Below are 24,289 nucleotides of genomic sequence, written 5' to 3' on the forward strand. Positions count from 1 at the left end.
CGATCAGTAGAGGCCGCTAACGCGGGCGGGATTGAGTGTCCGATTAAAGGGCTTCCCAATACGTACCTTCACCTCTTACTCAGAAACTTTGGATAGTGGAAGACCTTATCCAGGGCGTACGAGAGTCATTCTAGAGATAGGATGCTAAAGAGGGACGATTTCCTTATCTTTAGTACCTATGTCAAACGCTGCTTTGTGCTTCGATTTGACCGAGGTATAAAGTGGAATTCGAACAGGTTCCAGGCATCCCACAAATGCTTGGTGGCGACTCCGAACATCTCTAATCGTTTCGAGACCCTAACCGAGGTGAAACCGACCGATCTAAAATGATCCGGTTGAAAGCATTTTTACGCCGCCGAGCGTGGCTTTCAAAAGACCGCTGCAGGTCCACAGATCGAAGTGGGCTCGCAGATGGCCCGTGACCACGGACTGGTAGGTGGCCCAAATCCACAGACCGAGACGTGGCCCATGTCCACACTCTTCGTCGAGGTCTCCATATAAAAAGGTGTTGTTAACATCCAATTGTTCAATGAACCAACCCTTGATAACCGCCACTGCAAGCATACATCTTACACTAGTCATCTTCGCCATCGGTGCATAAGTTTCATGAAAATCGATGCCCTCAACTTTAGTGAATCCCTGCACTACGAGTCTTGCCTTGTACCGTTCCACTGTGCCATCTGCTCGGTACTTGATTTTATATACCCATTTACATCCAATGGGTTTCTTTCCTCTAGGTAGTGGAACCAATTTCCAAGTTCCATTTTTCTCCAAAGCATCAATTTCCTTGCTCATTGCTTCTCGCCACCTTCCGTCCTTTGCAGCTTGATGGTAATATGTGGGCTCAATATTTCCATCAATTGTTGCTAAAAAAGCTTTATGAGAGTGTAAGAAATAATTTGTTATAACATAATTTTTCAAGGGATAACGCTTACCTGACCGGGAGGACTTAGCTTGGACGTGGTGAGCATTTGAGTTCTGGGTAACTACTCTTGTCGATTTGCAATAGTAGTCTTTCTTCCATATTGGTTCGAATCTTTGTCTCGCTCCACGACCCATGTTTTCCTCGCTCGTGTTTGTACCCATCATCTCCTCTGTTGGTTCATTATGCACTTCATTTGGTTCATTATGCATGGCTTCCCTTGTACACGTGCTTGGCTTCCCTTGTACACGTGCGTGGGTACTTCCTCACAATTAATGAAATTTTGTGTGGCATTGTTGGGTTCTTGTCATAACAGCAACTCATCATCCTAAATAGAATAAGGAAAAACATGCTCATAAAAATTGACATCTCGCGATACAAAAACTCGTTTTTCCTTTAAATCATACATTTTCCAGCCTTTTTTACTATGCAGATACCCAATGAAAATGCACCGTCTTCCCCGTTTCCCAAATTTGTCCCGTGGCTTCTCTTTATTGTGGGCGTAACACAAACATCCTAGCACTTTTATATTATCATATTTGGGTTTCTTACGGTATAATATTTCATAGGGTGTTTTTCCGTCTAGCAAAGGTGTTGGTGTTCGATTTATCAAATAAGCTGCCGTTAGAATGCACTCTCCCCAAAAATCCAAGGGTAAACCCCCTTCAAAACGCAATGCCCTTGCCTTCTCAAGGATGTGTCGGTGTTTTATTTTAACTCTACCATTTTGTTGGGGTGTATCTACATTACTAGTTCGAAATAGGATTCCATTTTCTTCATAATAGCGTTGCATGGGCCCAGATAACAATTCCGTACCATTATCACTTTGAATAATTTTAACGTGTTTTTCAAACTGATTTTTCACCATTAAACAAAATATTTTTATCAAGTCCCCTGCCTCACTCTTATCTTTCATTAGGTACACCCATACACCCCGGCTATGGTCATCGACTATAGTAAGAAAATAGTGTGCACGTGTCAAACTAGCAACTCGATATTTTCCCCATATATCACAATGAATGAGACTGAATAAAACATCACACGTTTTATGATTAAGCTTAAATGGAGTACGAGTTTGTTTTGCTCTATTACACGAATCGTAAACATCATCCCAATTCCAATTCAAATTGCAACCAATTAAATCAGTAAAACAAGAAAAAAAAACTCTTTGATGGGTGTCCAAGTCTTTTATGCCATAGTCGACTTTCCTTTGATACGGCAACATGATCCACCACCTCGGCTTTCTTCGACTTGTAGTAATATACCCCTTGTCGATGCTCACCCCGTCCAATCTCCGTCCTCGTAATCTGGTCCTGTATTTCACAATAATCAGGAAAAAATGTTAGCATACAATTGTTCTCATGTATTAATTGTCTGACGGAAATTAAATCACAGGTAAGCGACGACACAAATAGGACATCTTTCAAAATAAAATTCGTATTCAATCTGACTTCGCCATGTACATTCACTTCTACTTCCCGTCCATCAGGCAGGCTAACTGTCGAAGGTTCTTCAGCCCAAGTTTTCAGCAAATATTCTTGCTTTCCCATCAAATGGTGCGATGCTCCGCTATCTATCAACCATTCGACATCTATAGTTAGTTTCATACCTTGTAATTTTTCGTTCCCATTCGGACTTGCATTCAATAAGGTTCGAAGTCTTTCAATTTCATCATCAGTGAACGGAATATTCTGCCTTGTCGACTCTCCTGCCTTTGTTCCCGAAGTGCTTGCCATGGCATTGGCTTGATAATCGTTTTGTCCTCGTCCACTTCCTCTGCCACGAATGTTATTCCCACGGTTGGTGCTGCTGCCTCGACGACCTCTCCCCCTTTCTCGTGCCTTCACTTCCTCTTATCCATGCTTATCATAACAATTTTCTTCCGTATGATAATATTTTCCACAGTGAGTGCACGGAGGTGGTCTACCTCCTCCATCAACCTCTGTTTTTGTAATCGCACCTCTCCCTTTTTATCCTCCGTAGGTCCTAGCAGTCATGGCGGCATCACGACATTCTTCCTTTACTGCGGTTAGAGACACATGTCTTTCTTCTCTTAGAATTAAGGCATAGGCTCGATTCAATGAAGCGATAGTGTAACACCCCCTCATACCAAGGTACCTTACCAAGGACTACCCTAGCATGAAAGGCTGTTACCATCTCGGTTACCCAAGGTAAGTATATATCAAAAGTAACAATCCACAAACACATCTATTAAAGTATAAAGAGTTAGCGATTACATTATCTCAGACCAACTCAAAATAAAAGTACAAGGTCTCAAAACAAATGAAATCTAAGACATCTAAACTCATAACAGCGGAAGCTAGACTTGACCTGATAACTCCCCATGACTGTCCCATAGCTAACATCTGCATTACCTGTCACAATCTGCTCACCATCCCCGAATGGATCACCGCAGGTTTTACAAACAACAACACGGGGTCAGTACCGTTCACTCAAGATAAGACAAAAAAAATATTGTAACCGACTGATCACTCTACATCCTCGGTCTCCCGATCTCACACAGTAACCGATTACACACCGAAGTGTGTAGCCCTGCCATATTACCCATCGCAACATGTAATCCTCGCCGCCAGTGGATGACCGCATTTCCCCCAATTCATGAATAAAGACAAACCCTAGAATTAATCATCAATAACATAGGGATAAAGACTTACCGGCGAAAGAATGAAAGATTGAATGCGATAGCTACGATGTCTACACACACAGAGGAGAGATTTGGGAGTGATTAGAGTGTCGTAGGTTTGATTAGGTTTGCCAATGACGTTTTAGAAACTGATTATCGAATATATAATCCCTAATTACTCCCGAATCAAACCGCTGAAATATTACTCGCCAGACCGGATACTCGGCCGAGTATAGAGTATACTCGGCCGAGTATCCTCTACTCGGTCGAGTATTCATCATACTCGGCCGAGTATTCCTCGACAGTAGCCAAACAGACTACACAACCTACACTACTCGGCCGAGTAGGCTCTACTCGGTCGAGTACAAGCCTAAGAAATCCGTAGCATTACAGTCTTCCCTCCTTAAAAAGAACTTAGTCCCCGAAGTTCCAACCCAACCTTTAAAACATGGACCCCTAACACTAACTCCACCAACCACTCTTCCTTTCATAACATGGCTCACGATATCGTCTCAACTATAGCATAGCCTCCCAAGACTAACTCCCTAATACTATTGGGTACCTACAACCTAAATGTTGCCAACTCTATCTTAGTTCATAACGCTCACTAACCTCCTCAATTACCGAGACAGTCCACCGGTCAAGATCAACCATCAAAACGGAATGTTACATTCTACCACCCTTAAAACGAACTTCGTCCACGAAGTTTACTCACACACATAAACATCATCACACAATCCGTTAACACTATGGAAGTCTACTCACACTCCTAAACATCATACTACTACGAGCACTGCCATTACCTATATTAAAATCAACCATAACACGAATCCATCCTTTACTCTACACCAACACTCAAACTTCCAAATGTGCTATAACATGTACAACCATCAAACTCTCTTTTCCCTTTCTACTCCTCTTAAGATAAATGTTACGTCCTCGTAACTCACTAATACTAGATCCTTTGCTATACCCCCCCATAATCCTCATTACTACCCGCATGACAACGATAACCCATTATAACCTCAACACCTACAACCATTCCTATGACCATGACTCTCTTTCTTTAACAGTTCTCGTGCCTCAATTATTCGGTACTCCCATAACATATATCATAAAATCCTCAGTATAACCACTACCCCATCTCTTCTACATTACCATAACACGACATACTTCTATATACATATACACTCACCTCCACAATCTCATCTCACAATCCTTAAGTGTTACACATACTTACATTAGCTTCTCAAGTTCACTTCTTTTATTACCACAAAACTCACCCTTGACTTGACATGATACTAAGTCCCAAAACTCTGTACTCACTGTCCCAATAAAAGGTGCTAAACCATATGTAGTTCTAGTTCAATACCACACATGCTCCACAATCTCTTGCTACAACTATGTCCACCACTGCCTCATCTAAAACAAGATCAAAAGTACTCCAACAACCTCTCACAACTGAGTCCCATTAACAGAATATTACTATATCATGACAACAACAAAACCATACCCCACTCTCTTTCATATCCCACTCTACCTCCAATCCGAAGCTGAAACTGATAAGAAACATTAACAAATAAAACAACACTCGATATGCCAACACCGACACTAACAGCAAACAACAGTAAACAAACAACAATATGTGACAACATGAAAATACCCGTATCACCACACGGATTACCGTGCACAGTGCACAAAACCACATCGATAGCCATCACAACTTTTACAATCTCATAACAATGACTCAACACAACTTCCTTGACCACAAGACTTTATTAAAACTGCTCTACCAGATCACGACGCAACATATGAGACGGGATCACAAATACCAACCTTATAAATATTATCCATAACATGACTCTTGAGGCCGGAATCTCTCACCATTACTTACAGATACCATACATACACATATGAGTATAACATATGACGCGGAGCACACATATAACGGATCGTAACTATCACGCCACACTATTACTCGTGAGACCAGGACCTCACACAAAGTTTTACACACCTCATGGACCCATAAGCGAATCCTGATCACGTAAGTTACCACTTGACAATGAATATCTCTTATCCGGACTTAACTCAGGTGCCCTTCATAACATATCTTCTCTTACACACAATTATCACCACCCGGCAAACGTAGCCATATCATCTGTACCCAATTACCAGCGAATACCTCATATATCCATACCTTAAACTCCCTCACAACCAAACATACTAATCACCTCCACAAAATCAACCTCATTAGAACAACTAACTTCCCTAAAATAACATCATCCTCAACCACTAGTGACAATACTATGACACCAATATCCTTCATGTGACTACTCTCTTACTATCACTTCTTAATATAACAATCCGTTTCCTCCCTTTGGTTATCATCCCAATTGACGAACATCCAGTCCATCAACAAAATCTACCTCAACATTATTCCCAATTCTATCCTTTATCATAACGTTACCTAACTCTCCACCAAAATCTCAGATCGTGCAAACACTCTACATGCTTCTTATTCCCTTAATACCTCGAAACTCACAGCTAATATATCGTCCTGTTCTCCTATATAACCATTAACTCACACCCTCTAGTGAAGCTATCGTACATATCCATAATTTCCTACCTTCATGCTCCTTAACTTCGGTCAACGTTCTCTCAACCTACTTCCATCCCTCTTTCCCCCTTTTTACTCAATAATACCAATTAATAATTCATCTCCTTTATCTTTCTACCTAACTCTTTAGTAATCTGATTACCTTCTTGTTACCCCTCAACTCAAATTCCAGTAATTCATATCGATATCTTCTCTTTTTTCTTATCACTTATCTCCTCCCATCATACTATTCACTCGCACTTGTTACCATCAAGTCTACACCCTAACGGTTATTCTTCAATAAGCTGTATCTCCCTGTCGTATCTCTAGGAAACCAAAAATTCATCTCATACCGTTAATTGCCCAAAGAATTATACACTAGGCTCACCTCTTGATATTCCCAAATTCCCAAATCAACCACTTCTACTCATCGCGGCATAACTTGACCTCGCTATACACTATTCGTTTCCATCTCTCTATAGCGACCTTTTATCACATATATCCTTAAGCAACTCAATCCAAACCGTCTCCCTCTATAAATCCTTACACATCCCAATATGCCACTATTCATATCCCTCATCTCAATCTTTCATTCTCACGTTTCTTTACACTTACATCACCCTTGCCCTTATACACTTACTTTTATATTACTCAACCCACGACTATATCACTCATCATATCTCACAAAACATGCTCCTTGTCTCGATTAGCTCATCAATATAATCTTTTCTTGTTCCACTATCCCTCACAACCACATATAACTCATGTCCTTCCTTACCCAACACATGTCCTTCACAAGCCGGAATTCTCCTTGTCATAGCCTTTGGTAACTTACGTATCCAGACCGTCACATTTATAAAAGAACGCTTTAAGACTCAAAACATACATGTATACATACCCTACGACTCAAAACAACCGTAAGAACATAACTACCGACTCAAAATGACCGCCCATTGAAGTACTCGATCGAGTACATAGCATACTAGGTCGAATACAGGGTACTCGGTCGAGTAACTATATTACTCGGCCGAGTTTTTTACTCCAGAAGCGAACGTAATTATAACAGAGGATTACTCGGTCGAGTATTGGGAATACTCGGCCGAGTAGCCCTTACTCGGTCGAGTATTACTTTACTCGGTCGAGTACCAACACAATTCTCAGCATCGTCCAGTTTTCGTAAAACAGTCATATCTCACTCGTTACTTGGTCGTTTTGGGCGTGTGACCTATTGTTAGAATCGTAAGAAGACAAGCTATTACCTCCAATTGGAGTTACAGCAATATCATTTATAGAACTCGACTTATGACAGTTTTAAGACAACTCTTTCATAATCGATCATCATACAAATCAAATTTCCTAAACCAAAACAATTTGAACATGCATAAGGCAACAACAACAACTCAATACTTCAAGAAACCAGTACACAAGTGAACTCTTATCATACCAACATGAAAATTAGACACGACGTTCATGTATATAGACACCTGCCCGTACCCATATGCTACTACTAATAATCAAGCATTAACATCATCATGTTCATATGCACATATACCACTACCATACTTCATGCTCAAGATTGTATTAAACAGGTAACATGATCACATTCTTCATGCTCAATATCAACCAAATATAAATTCACAATTCACCTTTCATATTTTACCATGTTCCAACACTTAACATGCCAACATATTCATGCTTAAAGTTTAACATCAACAATCCTCGATGCATCTTTCAACAACTATCACATTCCACTTCTTTCATCATTTCATCCAACCATGCACAAGATTCAAACTATAGGTATCAAACTCACATGACTCAAACATACAACAATTTCCCCCCACGTGACCGGCTTGAGATCGTAAGGGCCTTAATGCGACTTCGGGACGTCTCCCAAGTCTTTGCGGTAGCTCCAAACAACTCTCTCTGGGTTCATTTTATTTAGACTCCCTAAGTTCATTGGGTTCATTTGTTTTAGGTGCCGGAATCGTCGGCTCTGATACCACTTTGTAACACCCCCTCATACCAAGGTACCCTACCAAGGACTACCCTAGCATGAAAGGCTGTTACCATCTCGGTTACCCGAGGTAAGTATATATCAAAAGTAACAATCCACAAACACATCTATTAAAGTATAAAGAGTTAGCGATTACATTATCTCAGACCAACTCAAAATAAAAGTACAAGGTCTCAAAACAAATGAAATCTAAGACATCTAAACTCATAACAGCAGAAGCTAGACTTGACGTGATGACTCCCCATGACTATCCCATAGCTAACATCTGCATTACCTGTCAAAATCTGCTCACCATCCCTGAATGGATCACCGCAGGTTTTACAAACAACAACACGGGGTCAGTACCGTTCAATCAAGATAAGACAAAAAAATTTTGTAACCGGCTGATCATCCTCCATCCCCGGTCTTCCGATCTCACACAATAACCGACTACACACCGAAGTGTGTAGCCCTGCCAGATTACCCATCGCAACAGGTAATCCTCGCCGCCAGTGGGTGACCGTAGCCCATCCCCACCTAGTCCAGCTCATCAACGAGCGACTAACAATCCCTGTCCCTAAATGTGCACATCCCCTCCCGTGACAGGTTCCACGGAGGGCGAACTAGGGTGTGAAGCCACTCCCGCAAGTGACTCCACCACAATCACACACTGCATCACAGCTGTCACAACACCACAACCATCACAACATAACCACACCAACACCGTCACCACAACACCCATCCTCCGATGATCAGCAGATAACAACAATTATACATAGTACAATCACAACATCTCAAATTAATTAAACAGAACTGAGTAGGGAAACCCTACCTTTTCGCAATCGGCTTACGCTGCAATCAACCATACAAATGCATAACAATTACCACATCGTCACCTACAACAACAATCATATAATTCCAATCACTAACTGCAAAACCCCATTTTCCCCAATTCATGAATAAAGACAAACCCTAGAATTAATCATCAACAACATAGGGATAAAGACTTACCGGCGAAAGAATGAAAGATTGAATGCGATAGCTACGATGTCTACACACACAGATGAGAGATTTGGGAGTGATTAGAGTGTCATAGGTTTGATTAGGTTTGCAAATGATGTTTTAGAAACTCATTATCGAATATATAATCCCTAATTACTCCCGAATCAAACCGCTAAATATTACTCGCCAGACCGGATACTCGACCGAGTATAGAGTATACTCGGCCGAGTATCCTCTACTCGGTCGAGTATTCATCATACTCGGCCGAGTATTCCTCGGCAGTAGCCAAACAGACTACACAACCTACATTACTCGGCCGAGTAGGCTCTACTCGGTCGAGTACAAGCCTAAGAAATCTGTAGTATTACAGATAGGATCTTCCATTAATAGGTTAGTTCGAATATTGTCATACAATTTCGAATCTAAACCCATCAAGAATTGGTGTACCTTATCCTCCTCTCTTTCCGTTGCTATTGATGCCGCTGCTCCACAAGTATAATTTGTGATTTTACTGTAATTGGCTAATTCGTCCCATATTGTTTTTAGCCTCGTGTAATATTCCACCACGGAATCCCTTCCTTACTTACATTCATTTAGTTCGTTTTTTTAATTGGTGAACCCTAGGGGCATTTCCTGCCGAGTACCTACCACGTAACTCCTCCCAAACGTCTGCAATGGGTTTCGAAAAAGTTATACTCGGATGTAACTTCGGATCGATCACATTCCGAACCCACGCCCTAAACATGGCGTTGCATTGTCGCCATGCCACAAACTCGAGATTATCCTCTTCTCCATCACCCTCTAGTTTCTTCACCTTCCCCTCTATAAAAGCTAATTTGTTCTTAGCATCCAATCCTTTTTGACAGCATCGGCCCACAAGTCGTAATTGCTGCCATCAAAGATAATTTGTGTAACATTTAAATTTAGATTATCAGAAGGATGAAGATAAAGTGGTGATGTTATGGGAATTGTCTTTGGACCACTCCCGTTTCCTTTCTTTTTGTCATCACCTGTCATGGTGAATTCGTCGGATATTTGGATTTTTGTTTTGAAAGAATTTGATGTGTCTGGATCGCTTTAATGCTCACGATACCATGAGAAAATATGAAGCAGAGGAATAAGATGAAAGCTCAATTCTCATTATTCAAGACGTCGTTACATGTATACATATATACACCTGCACACAAGATATGATCTTATCGATATCCTACAAAATAGGTAACCATATTATCAATTTTACCTAAAAACCAATATTTACATATCACAATATCAAAATAATATCATGTATATCCCATAGCATATTCCATGATATTCTTATAATATCATTGTTGTCACAGGAGGCGGTGGTTCCGATAAAGGTGGTATGCCATTTTATTTGTTGGGCAATGGAATTTCGATAATGGTGGTGCTCCATTTTCTATGTTGGGTAACTGAAAGTCATAGGTTGAGTCGACTCGGGTTTTGAATTGGTTGAAATTAAAATGGGGCTTAATTCAGATGAACATTAGATGATTAGGGAAAGAAGAAGAGAAGAATGGTATTCTAAGGGTGAACACTGATTTGGGAAGAAGATGGAGTCTGATTTTGGGAAGAAGAGGGGTTGCTATTTTTTTCTTTCTAAATTGCTTCCCACATCATATTTTACCTGAGACAACAGGTAACAAAATACCCAAGTCTAGTATGATAAGGGGAGATCAATAGTCCGGTTTATTCTGAAGTAAAAGAAGTTCAGATTATTTTAAGAAGATCACATATAGTTTAGATTATTGCTGTTAATTAATCCTAATGTATAATACGAAATAAAAAAGATAACATATTGATAACATAATGATATTTTAATATAAAAAATCACAAGATTAAGCACAAGACAAAATCAAAATGATAACACACTGATATTTTAAAAAGAGTAAGCATCTCCTTAAAATATTTTACAAAAATATTTTATAGTTTCATATTTTAAAATAGAAATAAAAACGAAAAACAAGGATTATATACTACAAAATTATATACTGTATAACTTTATTGCGGTATATTCTCTAAAAAACGGTTTCACAATAACATATTATAGTAATCAATCTTCCTATCCCCTGATGAGCTCCTATTTCTACACTTGTTTGGCATCATTTGGAGCTCATTTGGTAACATTTGGTAACGGTTTTTGACAATTTTAACGTCATTTGACCAATTCCGAGTGCTTTATCATTTAGCATGGTTTTCTAATGAAGAATGAGGTGCCAAGAGACCAAGAGAAGCATCAAAGGAAGGGTGAAGAACAAGCATTGAAGAAACATCATGAGAAAGCCTTCCAAGGATCAAGCAAGCAACGATTGAAAAACGCGTTCCAGGACCTTTCTCGCACAGTGCGAGTATCCAGACCCCAGAACTCGCACGGTGCGAGTTTTCTGGGTTTTTTCCGTTTTGTGTTACGGGCTTTTCCTATGTTAAGCCCATGATTATTAGGTTATGTCAGACTATATATAGGATGTTTTCCTTTAGGTTAAGACATCTTATGCTCATTTTAATTAATCAAGTTGTAATTTTGGGAATTATTCATCTTTTTGATTGGGTTAGATCTACTATGGAGAACTAATCTCCTATTCTTAATCCGGCTCAAAGGTGTAATCTTTGGTTGTAAGACTACTTAATTTCTCCTTAATTTTCATTATCATTGTTAATCCTTTGTGTTTATTGTTTGAATTTTGGAATCCTTGTTGATATTGAGTAATTAAGTGTGATTTCCTTGTTGCTTAATTAATCAAGTTCTTTAATTTATTGTTGTTGAGATTATTAAGTGTGATTTCCTTGTAATCTCATCTTTGCAACACCTTGTTATTATGCTAATGAATGTGATTTCTTCTTGGCTTAATTAGCAAGTAAAGGATTAACTTGTAATTAGGCATTAATCGTGATTTCATTGTGTCTAATTACCCCTATTGAACCTCTAGTGCTCATATCTTCTTGTTAATTTGACCAATGTATGTGATTTCTACTTGGTAGAATTGATAAGTTGGGTTATTTGATTAAGTGTGATTTCCTTGTCATTTGGCCATTATTAAGGAGATTTAGAAGATTTATCTTCAAAATAGGGTGATAATATATAATTAAAGGATTGATTTTGCGGTTTTATTAACTAAAGTGTCTCACTTTATTGAGCCGGATTAAGTCTCTCTTAAATTTGATAAATTTCCATCTCAAAACTTGCTTGTTTGATTACTTGTTACTCACTCTTGTTTGAATTTTGCTTTGCCTTTGTTACTTTTGAAAACCAAACCAACCCCCCTCCCATTTACATACTTGTTTGTTGTTTAATTTGTCACAATTGTTCTACTTACTTTATTGAATACACCATTGCAAAACCCTCTTTCTCTTGGGTTCGATCCCATTGCTTACTTAATTAGTACGTATTGTGGTATATAAATTGTTAATTTGGCCGTCTTAAATAGCGACGTTTTAGGCGTGCCAAATATTGGCGTCGTTGCCGGGGAAGGTAACGGTTTTGCTAGTATTTTTGTTGGTGTTTTTAGAATAGTTGTGTTAGTTAACTTTTTGTGTCTTGTTGTGTGATTTCTCTTGTAGCATGTCAATGAATACGAGGAGCAACCGTGGGAGAAACAACTGTCAACCCCAACCCGAACCGGCGGCACCACCCGCCATTACCCATCCAGGATACCCGGGGTTAGAATTTGAGAGTGAACCCCACAAGAATACCTTCTTGGCCGTCACCGAAAGGCGTAGGAACGCCACTAGGTGTGTTGGATAGGGATGTCAGCGGGGCGGGTACAAGTGGGTACCGCCCCGCATCCGCCCCAGTTGGGGCGGGGATGAGTAGAGCTTTGGCGGGTGGTGGGGCGGATGCGGGTACGAAAATTGTACCCGCCATGGGTAATGGGGCGGGGATGGATTTTGCATCTTACCCGCCTCATACCCGCCTACCCGCCAATCACTAAAAAAATTAATACGATTATGACAATTTTTTAAATCATATTTAGTTATAATTAACATATAATGTTAATCATAGCTATTTTATAAAGTTTTTTACTAACTTCTTTGGTGAAAACTAAAAATTATAAAGACAAAATAAAAAAAAATGGAAATTAATAGTGATTAAATCAACTTTTGCGAAAATATTTATCGAATAAAATCATGGTGTAGCGGGTTAATGGATAAGCGAGGCGGGTACGGTTTTATAATTCCACCCGTTGGGGCGGGGATGGTTTTGGAACTTGTACCCGCCACGGGTGGTGGGGCGGGGATGGGTACGAGTTTTTCTTGGTGGGTACGGGTATGGGGGAGCCTATATCCACCACCGCCCCGCCCCAATGACATCCCTAGTGTTGGAATATGTGTCCTCCGACAATAATGCGATCACAACTGTTGATCATGATGATCACATGTTTAAGTCTCATCATAAAGAATACAATTGGGAAGTTATATTTACTGTCAACTGGTCCACACATATCGGTAATGATTGGCTGACTAGAGTTTGACATTACTGTCGTGCGACGGTGGTGATCAGTTGATCCCCTAGGTCATACCTATAGGGCAACACTCTTAATTGATCAATTAATTGATCGTATAACGTTAAGAGTAAATTAATTTAATTAAAATTGACGGACGATTTTGAAAGTAATTTTCACGTATCTCATTGAAATTTGATTAAATGAGATACGGTCTGAGTAATCGAATCGTATCATTGCTCGGATGAAATTATTGTTTAAGGAAACAATTGAATTCGAATGAATAATTATAAATACAAGTTGTTGTGATTTATAAATTGGTAAAATATTTTGGTACAAGTAATTATGAATTACTAAGTCGATTTTTGTATATGACGTATTTTTATTAATACATTGATTTTTAATATGTTGAAAATACATAACAAATTTATGTTACATATGACATGTGACATAAGACAAGTTTGACAAAAATAAAATGGGTTCCATTTTATGAAGGTGCCGAAATTAGAAAGGGGATTAGGTTATATATTGTGTTTACAATATGAGTGGTAAACATAATGATTACTTACCTTACTAGCCATGCAACCCTAGTTTACATTGTGAAGATAAACAAAGGCATGCATTGGCTCCCTTTGCCCCTCCTACCACCCGGTTTTTAGAGGTAAAAACCACTTGGTTTTTCCTCTCAATTTTACCTTATACACAATAATGTTATTGTCTTTTTCATTCATTCATTCATCTCATCAAATATTTTTAGAGAGTAAAAATATTCCACTTCCTCTTCTCCTCTCCTAACCGGTTTTTGGGAGTTAAACCAAATTTATTTTGGGTCAATTTTCTACAAAATTAATATTATCTAGTACTCATAATATTAATTTTAATTAAGAGTGTGCTTTGGGTATTTAGCTTTGGGAGAGATCCTACACTTGGATCTTAGTTCTTCCATTAAAGGAAAGCACAAGAACAAGAGAGAAAGGTGATCTCTCTTGTGCCCATATTAACCGAATATCCAATGTAAGAACAATGTTCTTCTTCATTTTGTTTAAGTGTTTGCATGCATAAGATCATTCATTAATTTTATGACAAATTAAATTAAAACATATATGAGTATGTTAAGTATATAGATATACTTTTCCTTCAATCGGTATCATGAGCCATGGTTGTTTGCATGCAAATCGGTTAAAAGTTTTTCCGAGTTATAAGAATAACATATAAAACTTGAATAATTTGTGTTATTATGATATATCACGAAATTAATTTATGCATGTTCAAATTTCTGGTCCTAAAATGTTTTTAGGATATTTTGGTTATTTTATGGATTTTTATTGTTCAGATTACATAATAATGGCATTAAAATATGATTTTATGAGTATAAATGTCATTTTCGGACTAAAATTAGCTAAACTTCGAATTTTCCAGTGATTTTTGGATATATTGTCACATATATTATTTTGAGATAACCTGTAAATTTTCATAATTTTTGGACTTCTCATGCTCGAAAAATGGTTTTTTCATTATTAAAATCGGATTTAAGTGAAAAATAGGTTAATATGAGATAAATTTCGAATCTGGTCATAGAAATTTAGTATATTGTCACATGCAATTTTACAAGATGTGTGTAAAATAATAGGCTATATTGAAGTCTTTGTGCATGATTTATGATTTTTTGAAGAAAAATAGCATAAATAGTGACATTTTTAGTGAATAATTAATAAAACATAATCTATGACTAAGGAAAAACGTTACATGTTGCATTTTATTGTCTTTTTCAGATCTAAAGTTGAAAAGTTAATGAATATAATTTTTCTCATGTTTTTATGATTATTTTGTTAAAAAATCGATAAACCGCAACATTGTTTTTCCGGAAAAATTTCGAAATTTTTAACCTAAGTTTTTGAACATTATAAGTGTCATGGTATTTTTTCCAGAATGTTCATGAGTTTAAATTTCAAATTTTGAATTTATTTGAAATTTTGTGATTTATTTGAAGTTTATAGCTTATTTTTGTAATTTTTTGTCCATTAATGAACAATTTTAGAAATATGAGTTAATTATGGTCAAATAATTAGTGAAGACTAAATTTTGAGTCCTAAGAGGTTAGGGTAATTAACTTATGCATAAATATGACTTTATGTAATTTTTGTGATTATAAAATGTTGAAATCACGCAAATCCGTAAAAACCGAGTAATATACGATATTGGCTAATTAAAGGCGATTTAGCTTAAAATTGGGCATGTTCATACATATTATAATGCTGCATTTTCTTTATGAATGTCATAATTTAATTTATGTAATTTTTGAATTATGTAATTTTTACTTAGTATGACCTTAGTTTAAATTGGTATTTCCCGAAATGTATGGGAATATCGATTCGGTTGTAATTTATTGTGATCTCGTATCACTGTTTTGTAATTTAATAGATTTATTTTTATTTTAGTTACAAATGTATAATAGGAAATTATGTAATTTATTATGTAATTTTATTCATTTCGGAGTTCCCAAAGACGGATTTCTTCAAGATGGCGATACATAAAGACGGTGTTACCTCGAGATGCGTGCCACAACCGAAGTTCAAGGGACCAATGGAGTTGGTTTCCGAATATTTAATAGTTAAATAGTTTTTCTATTTTAGGAAGGCCATACTAGGATTTATTTTATGTTTGCATTTTATTTATATGTCACATGCATCGCTAAATCGCCATAACTAAAACATGCATCTTCTTTCATCGAGTTTATCGACCGTGTCAATTAGAATTATCGTAGTTTACCGCTTTAGTTCACTTAAAACGTGATAGATAATAAATTGACATGACCTCTCGCTAAAACAATTAATTGAGACATAGCCTTACCAAATAGTAGAAACCATGAAAACCTATTTCGCGAGGGAGTGCACTCGGCCCTACCGGGGTACAAACCTTGTTACGTAGGGGAAGTGAGTGATAAATGTCTATCCACCGAGTTCATATTGATAAGGGTTTCATCGGCCATACCGTGCCTAAATTGATGTGGATTTGGATCATGGACACATTTATTCGAAATTTGGATTGAACTCAACAAAAGTTTTTGATAAGGGTTTCATCGGCCATACCGTGCCCTTGTCGGATGTGTTTTGGGCTAAAGATAATTATTAGAGTAATTTTATCGACCAAGAGTTCTAAAATTAGAATCGATTAAAACGTTAATCCACCGAGTTATATTGATAAAGGTTTCATCGGCCATACCGTGCCTAAGTCGATATGAATTTGGGTCTTGGAATCATTTATCTAGTTGGGTAGAGGTCACTAGAAAAATGCATAAAACTTGTTTAAATTATACATTTTTACGAGTATTATTAAAACGACATTTGTTTTACTCCTTCTATTTTGTTTTGTAGACCACTTCTTTTTCTCATAACAAATGGCAACACCAACCCCTAACGCCACGCCTCTCGCTAATACATCTTGGCTCCGATCCTTCATGGATCGATGTAAACTTGAAAAGAATGGGTCAAATTTCTCCGATTGGGATGCCCAACTCAAATTAGCCGCCCAAGGTGACGACAAGCTTCGTTACCTTACCGAGGCCTCTCCTCCCGAACCTACTACTAGGTCGACCGCCACCACTAGAGAAGCATATGAGGCTTACCAAAAGGAGTCCGCCGCAATGAAAAATGTCTTGATATTTGCAATGGAGGCGGATCTCCAAAGGAGAGCCTTTAAAATGGGCAACGCTAATGAGATTTACTCCAAGCTTGTGACAATGTTTTCACAAACTCCGCGGATCGTCCAATATGAGGCGGCCGCGGCATTCTTTGATCTCGACTTCAAAGAGGGCCAAAAGGTTAGCCCTCACGTGCTCAAACTTATGGAGCTTGTCGAGACCTTGAAAATTCAAAAGGTTGAAATCCCCAAAGAACTCATTGTAGATAGGATTCTACACTCCTTGTCCAAAGTCAAAACGTATGTTCAATTCCGGGTGAATTTTAACATGCAAGATAAGGATGTGTCTCTTGAAGAATTGCCCAAGTTACTTGTGCAAGCCGAGAGGGACATGGGGTTAAATGTGAACCCACCAAAAGATGTGCTTAACATAAGCACTAAGAGTAAGGGGAAGATCAAGAAGAATGGGAGGAAGGGTAAGAAGCAAGCTCCCACATTCACCAAAGCTAAAGCTAATGATGCTAGCACTTCGAAAATCAAGAAGGGTCCTCTTGATAAATGCCATTATTGTAATGGTATGGGACATTGGAAAAGAAATTGTTCCAAATACCTTGGTGATATTAAGGCTGGAAAGATGACTCCAGTAGGTAATTGACTATCCCTTCTTTTATGTTTTTAATTCAACTATGGTATTATGATACAAAGTTGTGATAATGTATCTCCCTTTTTATTGTAAATAGGGCCTCCACCAAGCAAAGATAAAGGAAAGGAAAAGCAAGCTTAAGAAACCATCAAGGAGCTAGGAATAACTTTCATGGAGCTTCGCTTTTTATTGTCTTATTTTAAATTATGTTTTGGATTTTTAGAACCTTAAGTTTCCGTGTTTGACATGGAAAGGTATTTTGGATAATTGGTTGTATTTTGGATAATGGTGGCTTGGTTTGCAACCCAAGTCACCCGTTTTATCATTTTATCCTTTGTTCTAAAATCCGTATTTAAATGCTTGCTCTTAGAAACATATGATTATTCACTTAAAGTGATCTAATAGACAAATATAATGACGGAATTCATTATATGTCCACATGCTTAAGGCTTGTGTATGATCATTTATAAAGTGGCGATTGAGTCTATGAACTCTCTTAAAGAAATGTCAATCACCAAGTACACTTACGAAATCTATAACTATTAGTCAATCTATGAGATAGTTCTCCTTATACTTCAACATCATTACTTGTGTCTCATATGCTATCTTTGAATCTCTAGAGTATTTATTCTAAAGATAGAGTGGGAGAAAAATGAGAACACAACACACAAGGCAAGATAAAATTGTGTACTTGTGTAAATGAAGATCTACGCAAGAGAGAATGATTTGAATGAAGGTATATCTATTTATATAGTATACCAAATAGATGAGATCTATGGTCTCAAGTAAGTTCTATATGACTAAAGAGACCAAGTGAAGTAATCGTAAGAGAATGTTCTCAAGATAACTACACGAGGAGACCAAAAGAAAGTTTTGGAACAAAATGACTAAAGTAAAGTCTTAACAACAGTTTTGACTAAGTTTATGAAAATTTTGACCAATAGTTTCAACCTTGAGATTTACTTAAGAGCCTAAATGAATCAAAATAACATACTAGTTATTAACAAGTTGCAAGGATTGATATACCGATATCTTCAATAGCCAAGTTTTAACCACACAGATGTCATTACTTAACCTGATTATGAAAATGAATTGGTTAAACCTCCTTCTGAAAGGGATTTTTCGAAGGACGTGTTCTAGATATTATTTATATTTGAATAATGACATTTGCTACACATCATTATGACATGTGTGAGTTAGAGATTAAAATCTTTTTTTAATAAGGTTAAGATAAAGACCACTTCAAAATAAGTATTTTGAATGGATATGATGGGAACATATATGGTTTTATCTTAATAACTTGACAATGCAATTTATATTCCAATTCTTGAAATGTTTCAATTAAGAAGTAAATTTCGAAACATGTGGAATCAAGTGGGAGTTAGGAACTTATCATGTGAAGACATGGAATTTAGTGGGAGTTATCATCCTTTGAATGTTTACAACTCATCACTCATTGAAGAATGACGAGCTAATACCTTCTTTCATAAAGAAGCATTTGAGTTTTCAATTCTGGATGAAAATGGACCGTACCATGATGAATCCAACTACATCATGAGATGTTGGATTAGTATTGTTAGATACACATCGAATCAACGAGATACGTAGGTTATTCATTTAAATGAAAATGGAATTGCCATTAGCAGTCATGGTCGTTCCTTGAACCTAAATATAGTTGATGACATGATTAAAAGTTACTAATGTTTCCGCCATTAGAATAATCATGCACATGTCCAATTATGAATCATATGCATAAGAGCCTGATGATTCATTGGTAAGCCATAATAAAAACGTCATGAATTCTCGAGTAGAATCCGATGAGCGATTTCGGTGTTTGACGGAATGCTCTATTGTGTGTCAAGAGGTTGCACATATTATAGAAAATCCGAGCACATGCAAGGATTTATGAGAATCCTAAACCTCTTCAAGCTAGAAAGAGAAATAAGAAGTTTTGGAAAGATACATAGTTAGAGAATAAGTTGCTCAAAACTAATCTTTCCTAATATGCTAGGACTTGTGAGAAGTGCTAGGTCAATCATCTTGACAAATTGTTGCAAGACTCTGCAAAACATATACCTAGTGCATTGTGTGTGGATGGAGTACTTGATCAGTACAAGTCATATCATTCATCACAAATTCGTTCGTTATGTGATAATCGATAAGGAAGTTCTTTCAAGATAAAGAACCAAAACCAAGGTCGGGAACCTTGATGTGTACTTGGTAAGGTTCATACTATGAGAGAGAACATGAATGTAAAGGAAAATGCAAGTATAAGAAGTTTGAACACATGGACACATGGCATGTCAAACTTCTATTGCAATCAATAAGTGTTTACACTTACGATATGCATCACAAGGTTGTAATATGGTATTGACTACCCGAGTGTGATGTCGACATTTGTCGTTTGAGTTATTATTAACTCACCTTGTACATTGTTATATCCAAACTGGTTGTGGAGACAATTGAACCCCGTTAAAGTGAACATGGATTAACATTGTATTTGCCCATAGTCACTTGCATGAGGTGACGTCTCGAAGTGACTAGAGTGTGATGCGATTGATGGCAAGTTGAAGTGCCATAGAGTCATATGAGAATGACTAGTCGATCACATAGGCAGACTGTTAGGAACTTTTTGTCGGGCCTAATGACCGCTTATAGAGTTCTGGCAAATTTATATAGCCTGGTCGTGGCGAGAGCTGCTATAGTATTCAAATGAGTCGATTCTTTTGACTAAAGACTATTCGCCTAAGATGGCACAGTTTCAGATTAACTTTGATTTGTGTTACTACGACCTTCGTAAATGGGGTCAAATGGGCATATTTTGGGTTATGATGGCTGTGGCTAGTTGAAGGGAATGAGTGCGATAGGAATTGTCCACCCCTAGTCAGGATTATAACAATATCTCAGGGCCACTCGAGGAGTAATGAACTGAAAATGCGTGGCCACGCTCGGAATGTATCCATTGTGGATAAATCCGGTCAATCAGTTACTCTCCAGATCGAGGAAACCACTCTCGATATGATCACTTGCAAGTACGACCTGAAAGACACCTTGCATTGAGTGGGAGATAGTAATAGGATAAAAGAATTGGTGACGCACACTTGTCGAGGACAAGTGGGAGATTGTTGGAATATGTGTCCTCCGACAATAATGCGATCACAACTGTTGATCATGATGATCACATGTTTAAGTCTCATCATAAAGAATATAATTGGGAAGTTATATTTACTGTCAACTGGTCCACATATATCGGTAATGATTGGCTGACTAGAGTTTGACATTACTGTCGTGCGACGGTGGTAATCAGTTGATCCCCTAGGTCATACCTATAGGGCAACCCTCTTAATTGATCAATTAATTGATCGTATAACGTTAAGAGTCAATTAATTTAATTAAAATTGACGGACGATTTTGGAAGTAATTTTTACGTATCTCATTGAAATTTGATTAGATGAGATACGGTCTGAGTAATCGAATCGTATCATTGCTCGGATGAAATTATTGTTTAAGGAAACAATTGAATTCGAATGAATAATTATAAATACAAGTTGTTGTGATTTATAAATTGGTAAAATATTTTGGTACAAGTAATTATGAATTACTAAGTCGATTTTTGTATATGACGTATTTTTATTAATACGTTGATTTTTAATATGTTGAAAATACATAACAAATTTATGTTACATATGACATGTGACATAAGACAAGTTTGATAAAAATAAAATGGGTTCCATTTTATGAAGGTGCCGAAATTAGGAAGGGGATTAGGCTATATATTGTGTTTACAATATGAGTGGTAAACATAATGATTACTTACCTTACTAGCCATGCAACCCTAGTTTACATTGTGAAGATAAACAAAGGCATGCATTGGCTCCCTTTGCCCCTCCTACCACCCGGTTTTTAGAGGCAAAAACCACTTGGTTTTTCCTCTCAATTTTACCTTATACACAATAATGTTATTATCTTTTTCATTCATTCATTCATCTCATCAAATATTTTTAGAGAGTAAAAATATTCCACTTCCTCTTCTCCTCTCCTAACCGGTTTTTGGGAGTTAAACCAAATTTATTTTGGGTCAATTTTCTATAAAATTAATATTATCTAGTACTCATAATATTAATTTTAATTAAGAGTGTGCTTTGGGTATTTAGCTTTGGGAGAGATCATACACTTGGATCTTAGTTCTTCCATTAAAGGAAAGCACAAGAACAAGAGAGAAAGGTGATCTCTCTTGTGCCCATATTAACCGAATATCCAATGTAAGAACAATGTTTCCTCTTTATTTTGTTTAAGTGTTTGTATGCATAAGATCATTCATTAATTTTATGACAAATTAAATTAAAACATATATGAGTATGTTAAGTATATAGATCTACTTTTCCTTCAAGGTGTGTATCAGAGAATGCCTTAGAAGCTTTGGGATAAATGTGCAAGTGCATGATATCTTTAGCGTACTTGGAATGGAAGGATTGTATAACTTAGCGGAAATAAGCTACCGCAACCTTACCTTAGAATTCTTGAGCTCCTTCTTCTATAATCCAAAAGACCATACCGTGAGCTTCCGACTCAAGAATACCGCCTTTCACCTATCTTGTGATGTCTTTTCAGAATGGTTAGGTGTAGGAAAAAGGACCACCCTTACTCTTGACAAGGTGGGGAAGGAAATGAAAGCCACAAAATACATCGACCTTTATAAGGGTAACCGAAATACCGACGTTAGTGCCATGAAAATCAACGATGTGGAACACCCTGTTTTGAAAATTATTCTTCGCCTGATGACCAACCTCGTTTACGGGAGAAAGGGCCCTAGTAAACTCAATTCGTCTGAAGTACTACTTCTAAGCTCCTACCTCAATCCATACTATGAGAGGCGTTTTTACTTTACCCCCGTGTTTATGGTATGCTTAGCATTTGAAAGGATGACCAAGTCCGACAAGTGCTCCTTTGATTGTGGCGCCCTAGTGACTAGACTAGCCAAGAACCTCTTGGGTTATGAACCGGGGGCTATTGATAGACCCATGAGTACAGATATGCCATACTTCAACATTGCCTACATGAAGGGCATGTTCTGGGTTGTGGATAGAAAAGACAAAAAAGGGTACTCGTGGAGGGTGAACACGGACTTATACATAAAGCTTCCCGCAAACGGGAGATTGCCCGAAACCTCTCATTTACCTGAGCTAGATCCGCCTCGCCCTCCGGCCCGATCCTACCTCGTTCCCAAAAATCTAACTTACACCATTGATGGTGAAGCAGTACAAGGGGAACCAATCCTGCAATTCCTTTCCGACCCTATTAGGACTTCTCCGCATGCCCCATCGTCCTCCTATGTGCCCATGCCCTCGCCGCCCTTTGATTGCCCTAGACACTCCACTTACGCCCCATCCTCTTCTTTCATGCACGAACCTTCACCACACCACGACCCTCCATGACACTCCATGCACATGCCGTCTTTCACCGGAGGATATAACCAACCACCGTCGGCTTATAGTCACCAATATCCCATGGCGGACTTAATTGAGATAGTGAACAACTCCTTGGTCCTACGGGACATGCACGAGTTCACATATAACCAAGAGGTAAGGCCGGCCGAACTCCCTATCTTTTGGTCCGGGGATGGGAACACTTCCAGGGTATTCAAGGCTTATGGTATTCAACCCTCGGATTGGGGTCATAGGATTCCTCACGGTGACGGACACTTGCTTGGTACTTGGGCGGGACCGCACTATACCACCGGGAGTTTCTTTAATGATGTGCATCAAGGTGGAGGCTACCAAGAGAATGTGGGTGGTGATTACCAAGGTAATGTAGATAGTTTGTACCAAGAGGAGGTGGGAGGTGTCTCTCACGAGGGTGAGGGCAATATTTTCTATGGAAGCGGGAGTAGGGGAGGAGCATCTAGTTGGGCACCAGGACTTATGGAGTATCACGGCCGCTACATCACCGCAATAGTAGAAGACGCGACGATGGACACCTCGGGCAATGCAAGGAGTGAAGAGCTTAGCATGAGGAGGGAGGAGTCACCGGTAAACAATCAAGGAGTCTTGGTTCGGTGGGTGAAGAGGCTTGGCAAGAGGAGGAAGTCCTCTTCTTAAATTTGTTTACTCATATGGAAATTTGTGTCACCTTGTGTCGCTTAGGTCTCGAACAATTTGTTTTCTCGTATTGTAAACTCGGCCATAAGGCCAAAACCTAGTAGATGTTGCGTGGTGGAATGGTGCTATGATCACTATTGAGACCCCTTGCAAGAATACTCGACCATAGGTAAGCTTGAAGACCATAAATAGCCGAATTTTAGACTATCAGGTGACACTCGGCCGAGTGCTATTACCACTCGACCGAGTGCCCCATTTCACTCGATCAAGTGAGCCGGAAACAGACCCTAGAAAC

The sequence above is a fragment of the Silene latifolia genome, chromosome 6, assembly GCF_048544455.1.
Source record: "Silene latifolia isolate original U9 population chromosome 6, ASM4854445v1, whole genome shotgun sequence".
In the NCBI taxonomy this organism is placed as follows: Eukaryota; Viridiplantae; Streptophyta; class Magnoliopsida; order Caryophyllales; family Caryophyllaceae; genus Silene; species Silene latifolia.